A 9,519-nucleotide genomic window follows, 5' to 3' on the forward strand; every position below is an offset into this window, starting at 1 on the left:
GGGACAGGGACTGTGTCCAACCTGATTATCTTTAATCTAGCCTAGTGCTTGACACACAGTTCGCATTTAACAAATACTACAGTTAAAGATTTTAAGATTGATTTAGTGATTAATCAAGTTGTATAGTAACAATAATAAAAAATGCAATAAATAGCTATGGTACTGGTTTAGCGCTTATGTGTCAATAACTATAATAAGTGTTGAGGTAAATAAAAGTTAATTAGGTTGGACACAGTCCCTTTCCCGCATGGGGGTCACAGTCTAAGTAGGAGGGAGAAAGGCATTGAATTTCCATTTCACAATCGAAACAGGCACCGAGAAGTTAAGTGACTTGCCCAAGTTCACACATCAGGCAATAGGTAGAGCTGGGATTAGAACTCAGGTCCTCTGACTCCCAGGCCCCTTCTCTTTCTACAAGGCCACACTACTTCTCTAATTTGTAATATACATATGCATATATATATATATATATACAATACAAAATATTTATAATGTACATGTTAATATAGACAAGCACTGGAACATTAACCCCAGGGGAAAATGCAGTTATTTCATACAATATTAACATTTAATATTTTATGATAAGCACCTGAGCAAGGTACCACTAAACACATGGGGGAGTACTACCTTACTCCAATGCAATTGTTAATTGATAGTAGAACTATCAAATAGTACATAGTAAGTGCTTAACAAATACCATTAAAAAGCAACTATCACCCTACTCAGAAGACACTTGTCTATTAAGACACCTCTGTTTTCTTTCTCAAGCAGCTGATGCAGATGGAATATACGGCAGAGAGAAACCTGACCTGTGTGACTGAGTTTGTTCTCTCAGGAATTTCAAACCATTTGGAATGGCAGATTCCTCTTTTCTTGGTGTTTCTAGTCATCTATCTTATTACAGCGATAGGAAATTTTGGGATAATCACGTTTACCAATATAAATTCCCAACTAAAAGCTCTGATGTATTTTTTCCTTCAGCATTTGGCTTTCATCTATCTAGGTAATTCCACTGTCATTGCCCCCGAAATGTTGGTGCAGTTCTTAGCAGAGAATAAAACCATTTCCTATTATGACAACGCTTCACAGGTAGGTTGCTTTTCAACTTTCATTATTGTAGAAATTTTCGTGCTCACTACCATGGCCTATCACTCAACTTGTCCTTCCCACGCACTTAGTACAGTGCTCTGCACACAGTAAGTGTTCAATAAATACGACTGAATGAATGAATATGACCATTACATGGCTATCTGTAAGCCATTGCTTTATAGGGTGATCATTTCCAGAGGAGTGTGTACCTTATTGGTTATTTTTATATACACCTATAGCTTCTTTGAAGGAGTGATTGTCTCAACTTATGTATTTTCAGTGTCCTACTGTTCCTCAAATATAATCAACCACCTCTATTGTGATCATTTCTCTCTGCTGGCACTTTGCTGCTCTGATACCCACATACCTGAGACAATCATTTTTACATTGTTGGTAGTAATTTGATTTTCACCCTCACAGTTGTTTTGGTGCCCTATTTTTTCATCATCTTGACCATTGTGAGGATCTGCTCCTCTGAGTGGAAGTGGAAAGCCTTCTCCACTTGTACTTCTCACTTGATGGCTGTAACAGTTTTCTATGGGACTCTCTTTTTCATGCATCTATCTTTCCACATGTTGCATCTATCTTTCCACATGTTTTATTTTGTTGTCTGTCTCCCCCTTCTAGACTGTGAGCCCGTTGTTGGGTAGGGACCGTCTCTATATGTTGCCAACTTGTACTTCCCAAGTGCTTAGTACAGTGCTCTGCACACAGTAAGCACTCAATAAATACGATTGAATGCGTGAATGAAATTAATGTACCTGCAGCCTCAAGGCAGTCACTCCTTGGATACAGGTAAAATGGCTTCCGTGTTCTATACCCTGGTGATACCCATGCTGTATCCCTTTATCTACAGCCTGAAGAACAAGGAATTAAAAGATGTTTTTCAAAGACTCTTGACTAATTCCTAGAACTGCATAATAAAAACAGAGTCAGTAGAAAAAGGGTTCTCGAAATGTTTTATTGTTTTAATGCTCTGGTTACATGGAACTTCTGTGAAGTGGGTGCTTGTGAACTCTGAAATATTGAAATATGTCCTATTCTTCACTGTAGTTCATAGTGGTTTGGCGATTGTGCTCATCATTTGTAAATTTTCAGATAAATTAAGTGTTTTAAGAATGAGATAAGATCCACACTGTATTCTAATTAAGGCTGTTTCAGCCCAATATCATTTTTTATCAACATTAATTTAATAACAATATCTCTAACATTCCCACAGAATGGTACTGTAGTTTTTCAAAATTATTCCATATCATTTCTTTGTGGATAGCTGAGGTGTAGGGATTTTTCAAATCTCTGTGCAGTGACAATTGGAAGGCTAAATGACTCGACTTAGATTAGCACATTTTGGACACATGATCAGGAGGAATAATTCTCTGGAGAAGATACTAATGCTAGGAAAAGTCCAGGGAAAACATGGAAGAGGCAGACCAAGAGCTAGATGGTTAGAGACCATAACAACGATAACAGAAGAACCATTAGAAAGGCTATGGATTGTGGCAGAGGATAGGACATTCTAGAGAAGTATATCCATGGAGTCACTATGAATCAGAAATGACTCGATGGCACTTAATAATAATAAAGCAATTACAATCTTCTCCAAGCTAAATGATTCCCATGTTTTATGTCTTTCTTTTTGGTACTGCTGCGCAGGAGACTGTGGAGAGTGGGAAATATAAGCCTGGTGTGGGCAGAGATTGTCTCTCTGTATTGCTGAATGGTACTTTCCAAGCCCTTAGTACAGTGCTGTGAACACAGTAAGTGCTCAATAAATATGATTGAATGAATGAATGGTTCCGCCTTCCCTACGATCCATTCATCATTTCTACTTTTTCTGATCTGCTCTGTCATATTTCTAGTTTTGTAAATTCAGGGTAGCTCAAAAGGTACAAAATAGTGGTTTCATCATTATGGTACTTGTTAGTCAATCTATCAAACAACCAGTCAGTTGTATTTACTGAATGCTTACTGCGTGCAGAACACTGCACTATATGTTAGGGAGCGTACAATATAACAATATAACATAGTCAGTAGACACATTCTCTGCCCAACACAAGCTCACAATATAGAGGGAGAGACAGACATTAATGTAAATAAATTACGGATATGTACATAGGTGTTGTGGGCCTATAGGTAGGATGAATAAAGGGAGCAAGTCAGGGTGAAGCAGAAGGAAGTGGAGAAGAGGAAATGAGGGCTCAACCAGGGAAAGCCTCTTGGCAGAAATGCGCTTTGAAGATGGGGAGAGTAACTGTCAGATATGAACAGGGAGAACATTCCAGGCCAGAGACAAGACGTGAGCCAGAGGTCAGCAGCGAGATAGACGAGTTCAAGGTGGACATTAGAGGAGCAAAATGTGTGGGCCGGTTGTAGTAGGAGAGCAGAGAGGTGAGGTAGAAGCGGGCAAGGTGATTAAGTGTGGGGACCCCGGGCTGCGCGCCTAGCGCTGAATGAGGACGGTGGGTCCGCCGTATGGTGACCCCGGGCTGCGCGCCTGCGCGCTGGACGAGGACGGGGGGCCCGCAGCGTGGGGAGGACCCCGGCGGCGCGCCTGCGCGCTGAACGAGGACGGGGGGCCCGCAGCGTGTGGACCTCAACCTGCGCGCCTGCGCACTAAATGAGGACGGAGGTCCCCCGCAGACTGAGCCCTCTCCTTCCTCTCCCCCGCCTCACGTCTTTCCCCTCCCCACGGCACTTGTATATATGTATATATACTTGTACATATTTATTAGTCTATTTATTTTACTTGTACATAGTCTATTTATTTTGTTTGGTTAATATTTTTTGTTTTATTGTCTGTCTCCCGCTTCCAATCAATCAATCAATCAATCGTATTTATTGAGCGCTTACTATGTGCAGAGCACTGTACTAAGCGCTTGGGAAGTACAAATTGGCATCACATAGAGACAGTCCCTACCCGATAGTGGGCTCACAGTCTAAAAGGGGGAGACAGAGAACAGAACCAAACATACCAACAAAATAAAATAAGTAGGATAGAAATGTACAAGTAAAATAAATAAATAAATAAATAAACAGAGTAATAAATATGTACAACCATATATACATATATACAGGTGCTGTGGGGAAGGGAAGGAGGTAAGACGGGGATGGAGAGGGGGACGAGGGGGAGAGGAAAGAAGGGGCTCAGTCTGGGAAGGCCTCCTGGAGGAGGTGAGCTCTCAGCAGGGCCTTGAAGGGAGGAAGAGAGCTAGCTTGGCGGATGGGCAGAGGGAGGGCATTCCAGGCCCGGGGGATGACGTGGGCCGGGGGTCGATGGCGGGACAGGCGAGAGCGAGGTACAGTGAGGAGATTAGTGGTGGAGGAGCGGAGGGTGCGGGCTGGGCAGTAGAAGGAGAGAAGGGAGGTGAGGTAGGAGGGGGCGAGGTGATGGACAGCCTTGAAGCCCAGGGTGAGGAGTTTCTGCTTGATGCGCAGATTGATCGGTAGCCATTGGAGGTTTTTGAGGAGGGGAGTAATATGTCCAGAGCGTTTCTGGACAAAGATAATCCGGGCAGCAGCATGAAGTATGGATTGAAGTGGAGAGAGACACGAGGATGGGAGATCAGAGAGAAGGCTAGTGCAGTAGTCCAGACGGGATAGGATGAGAGCTTGAATGAGTAGGGTAGCAGTTTGGATGGAGAGGAAAGGGCGGATCTTGGCAATGCAGTTATACTCATGCAGTGACAACAGGCTTAGAAAGATGGGGCATAAGAACTGCATCTTTGCATTAATCTCTTACCAGAAGATCTTGCTTCAATCAATCATTCAATCAATAGATCAAATTTATGGAACATTTACTATGTGTAGAGCACTGTACTAAGTGCTTGGGAGAGAACAATACAACAAAATTACCAAACACATGTTTCAGATGGTATTTATATTCATTCTTCATTCATTCAATAAATAATTTTTATTGAGCATTTACCATAAGCATAACACTGTACTAAGCACTTGGGAGAGTATAATATGATACTAAATAGACATAGTCCCTGTACTCAATGAGTTTACAGTCTTGAGGGATGAGCTTACAGTCTAGAGGGTTGTTTATTGTTGACGAGCACAGTAATAAACTGTTGGAAAATATAATAGAATGGGGAGACATGATATCTGCCCTGAAGGAGCTTACAATCTAGCAAGGGCGACAAGCAAATTTACAAGTAAGGGGAGGCAACAGTATATAAAATGCATATACAAGTGGAAGTGCTGCAGGGGTGAGGATGGAGTGAGTATCAAAATGCCTAAGGGTTGAGGGCACAATAATAATAGTATTTGTCAAGTGCTTACTAAGTGCCTAGCACTTTTCTAAGCACGCGGTAAATGCAAGGTAATGAGGATGTCCCACGTGGGGCTCACAGTCTTAATCCCCATTTTAATTAAGGCACAGAGAAGTAAAGTGACTTGCCCAAAATCACACATCTGATTAGTAGTGGATCCAGGATTAGAACCCACAACCTCTGACTCCAGAGTCCATGCTCTTTACACTAAGCTGTGCTGCTTCTCAACTGCATAGATGATTTAGTAGGGTGGGAAAATGGTGGGATGAGAAATTAGTCAAGGAAGGCTTTCTGGAGGAAATATGATTTTAGTAGGACCTTAAAGATGGGGAGAGTGGGAACCTGCCATTTGTGAAGTGGGAGGGAATTCCAGGCAGGGGGGAATGTGTGAACAAAGGGTTGAGAGCGAGAGAGATGAGAGTGAGGCACAGTAGGCAGGTTAGTAATAGAGGAGCCAAGTGGGCACCTTAGGTAATAGAGGGAGAGAAGTGAGATATGTAGTGGGGAGAAAAAGAAACTTAGATTTTGAATAAATTACTGTGGAAAGAGAAATTATGTGGTCACCCAATATTCATGATACATGTTCAGCTTCTGCAGGACTCAACCCTGTTGGCCCCATCCACTTCCACTTCAGCAGGTTGGCTAAATCACAGTATCCTTTCAAGGCCACCTTCTCTACCTGTGAAAAATAAGCGTAAACCCTTGGCTACTGGAATTTTCCCAACACATAGCAGCAGCATCAATATCAACATTATTTATTGATTACCTACTGCACGGTCGTGGATTTGAATCTCAGCTCTGCCACTTGTCTGCTATATGACCTTGGGCAAGTCACTTAACGACTCTGGGCTTCAGTTATCTCAACTGTAAAATGGGATTGAGATTGTGAGCCCCACGTGGAACATGGACTGTGTCCAACTTGATTACCTTGTATGATCATCATCATCATCATCATCATCATCATCATCATCATCAATCGTATTTATTGAGCGCTTACTATGTGCAGAGCACTGTACTAAGCGCTTGGGAAGAACAAACTGGCAACATATAGAGACAGTCCCTACCCAACAGTGGGCTCACAGTCGAAAATGGGGAGACAGAGAACAAAACCAAACATACTAACAAAATAAAATAAATAGAATAGATATGTACAAATAAAATAAATAAATAAATAAATAGAGTAATAAGTATGTACAAACATATATACATATATACAGGTGCTGTGGGGAAGGGAAATAGGTAAGATGGGGTGGATGGAGACGGGGACGAGGGGGAGAGGAAGGAAGGGGCTCAGTCTGGGAAGGCCTCCTGGAGGAGGTGAGCTCTCAGCTGGGCCTTGAAGGGAGGAAGAGAGCTAGCTTGGCGGATGGGCAGAGGGAGGGCATTCCAGGCCCGGGGGATGACGTGGGCTGGGGGTCGATGGCGGGACAGGTGAGAGCATAGAACAGTGTTTTGCACACGGTAAATGCTTAACAAATACCATTTTTACTATTATCATCATCATCATTAGTATGCAGAGCACAGTATCATGTACTTGGGAAGATGTAACAAATAAAAGACAGAAGTTCTGCATTTGAGGAGATAACTATATAATGAGGGACATAAGTGGATGTTTACTACCAAATATACAAAAGGGAGAAGAACAAAAGCATAGCAGCAAGTGATTAAAGGGAAAGTAATAAGGTGAATAATAAATCCACTTAGTACAGTAGTTTGCACAGGATAGCACCTAATAAATGTCATATGCAGCTGATGGTTAGTACGATCCGGAAAGTGAGGGATTAGTCAGGGAATATCTCCTGGAAGAGGTGGCTCTTTTGGAGGGTTTTAAAGGTGGAGAAAAGTGTGGACTGACAGATTTCAGTGGGGAGGAAATGCCATTAAAGGGGAAAGGCCCGAGCAATGGGGCAAAAATGGAAGTTTCAAAAAGTGAAAAATGTGCTGGGGTATCAGGGTAGAAGAGGTAAAATAGTGCAGAGGTAGACAGCTAATAAATTAGCCTAGAACCAGTGGTTAGGTGTTTTTATTTTTTGTGAGATGAAATGAATAGACCCTGGAGGTTTTTGATGAAGGGAATGTTGTGTTTTGAATGGTATTTTAATATGAGTTCACACTGGGCCTTTCAGTAGGTTCTCTCCAGGGAGGGGAAAGTGGGATTGAGGGATAAGCCCAATTATTAAAAGGAATAATAGGCTCTCTTTGGACCTGGATCCAGATCCAGGCAAGAGGAGGACAGAAAGCTAAATAAATCCCCCTGGTGTTATGCACAGTTGTAAATTCCACCTCCATGTTCGTCTAATAATAATTATGGTATATGTTAAGTGCTTCTCTGTGCCAAGCACTGTTCTAAGTGCTGAGGTATATTCAAGGTAATCAGGTTGTCCCACGTGGGGCTCACACTTTTAATCTCCATTTTACAGATGAGGTAACTGAGGCACAGAGAAGTTAAGTGACTTGCCCAAGGTCACACAGCAGACAAGTGCCAGGGAGCCAGGATTAGTATTACTGACTCAGAGAGGGAAATAGGGGGCTACTCAGAAAATTGTACTCCTGACCTTTAGCCTAATGTTTGTCTTTATGTTCACCCTGGTTTTGTCAGTGAGGGTCTCCCTATGGAGGGGAGATGTGGGATTGAAGGATTGAATTAGCTGCTGCTTTGGAGTGAGCTGAAATTGGGCAGCCAAAAGCAAGGGAGGTGGAGGAAGTGCTTTAATGATGCAATAAAGCAAAGCCTCAGATAAACCTGAATCTCTATTGAAAACTGGGGCAGGCAGACCACTCTGGAGCCTTGCAATCATTGATGACAATGGTATTATTTGTAAAGTACTTATCATGTCCCAGCCCCTGAACTCTACACTGGAGAAAATACACTATAATCAGATCAGACACAGTCCCTGTCCCACATTGAGCTTACAGTTGAGTGAGGAGGGAGAACATACAGTGAATACCCAATTTACAGATGAGGAAATAGAAGCACAGAAAAGCCAAGTGACTTTCCCAATATCACACAGCGGCATGTGTCTGAGCCAGAATTAGAATCCAGCTCTCCTGACTCCCAGTCCTGTGTTCTTTCCATATTTAATCATAATCATAATAATGTTATTTGTTAAGGGCTTACTATTTGCCAAGCACTGTTCTAAGCACTGGGATAGATACAAGGTTATGAAGTTGTCCCACATGGTGCTCACAGTATTACAGATGAGGTAGTTGAGGCAGAGAGAAGCTAAGTGACTTGCCCAAAGTCACACAGCTGGTAAGTGGCAGAGCTGGGATTAGAACACAAGACCTCAGACTCCCAAGCCCATGCTCTTTCCACTAAGCCATGCTGCTTCTCTAGAAGAAGGGACACTTTTGGAGCAGAAGTTATGAAAGGATCATCGGTAAGTTCCTTGAAGGCAAGGATCATTTTTACTAATTCTATTTATCTCTCTCAAATACTTAATGCAAGTCTCTGCACACCATAGATATTCAATAAATATTATTGATTTGACTGATTTAAATAAAGGCCCAAAAGCAAAAACAATGCCAAGTGTTACAACTTACAAACAGTGGCAAATTAAATCACAGTGTTTGTGTAGCTCATTGTGTTTGGGGGACCCACACTAGACTTTTTAACCAGACATTCATGAATTTCTAACTCAGTGGCATTTTTTTCTATTACAAAGGACAATATATATGTATACACGTGTGCGCGCACACACACACACACACACACACACACACACACACACACACACACACACACACACACACACACACACACACACACACACACACACACACACACACCCACCCACCCCCGTAGGGAGCGGGGGAAGGCTATGAGACAGGCAGTATGTGCACACAAACCGTACCCAACGGCTCAAGGCCAAACAGACTCAACAACAGGAGATAAAGAGACCAGGGCAAGAAAAACAAGCTTGCACCTGCAAGGCTCGGAGGCAACCTCAAGGCCATATCCGCAGCCAGCGATGGTTGGAAACGGGTGGCTGGGGGCGAGCCAGAGCAAACGCTTCGTTACTGGACAGAGCTGTTGTTAGGCTAGTGGCTGGAGGGCGGTGTGTGCTACATGGCAAAGGCTCAATACGCCATCCCCCGAGAAAACCCTGCCCCTGGGCAACGGAGGGTATAAGAGACGAACAAGACAAGGGGGGGC

At 42.8% G+C, this 9,519-nt stretch overlaps 1 pseudogene; it reads left to right on the forward strand.

Annotated features, from left to right (window-relative positions):
* The first annotated feature begins 780 nt into the window (after positions 1–780).
* LOC119940393 lies at positions 781–2,000 on the forward strand (annotated as a pseudogene).
* Positions 2,001–9,519: the final 7,519 nt, after the last annotated feature.

Source organism: Tachyglossus aculeatus, chromosome 18 (assembly GCF_015852505.1).
Source record: "Tachyglossus aculeatus isolate mTacAcu1 chromosome 18, mTacAcu1.pri, whole genome shotgun sequence".
Lineage (NCBI taxonomy): Eukaryota > Metazoa > Chordata > Mammalia > Monotremata > Tachyglossidae > Tachyglossus > Tachyglossus aculeatus.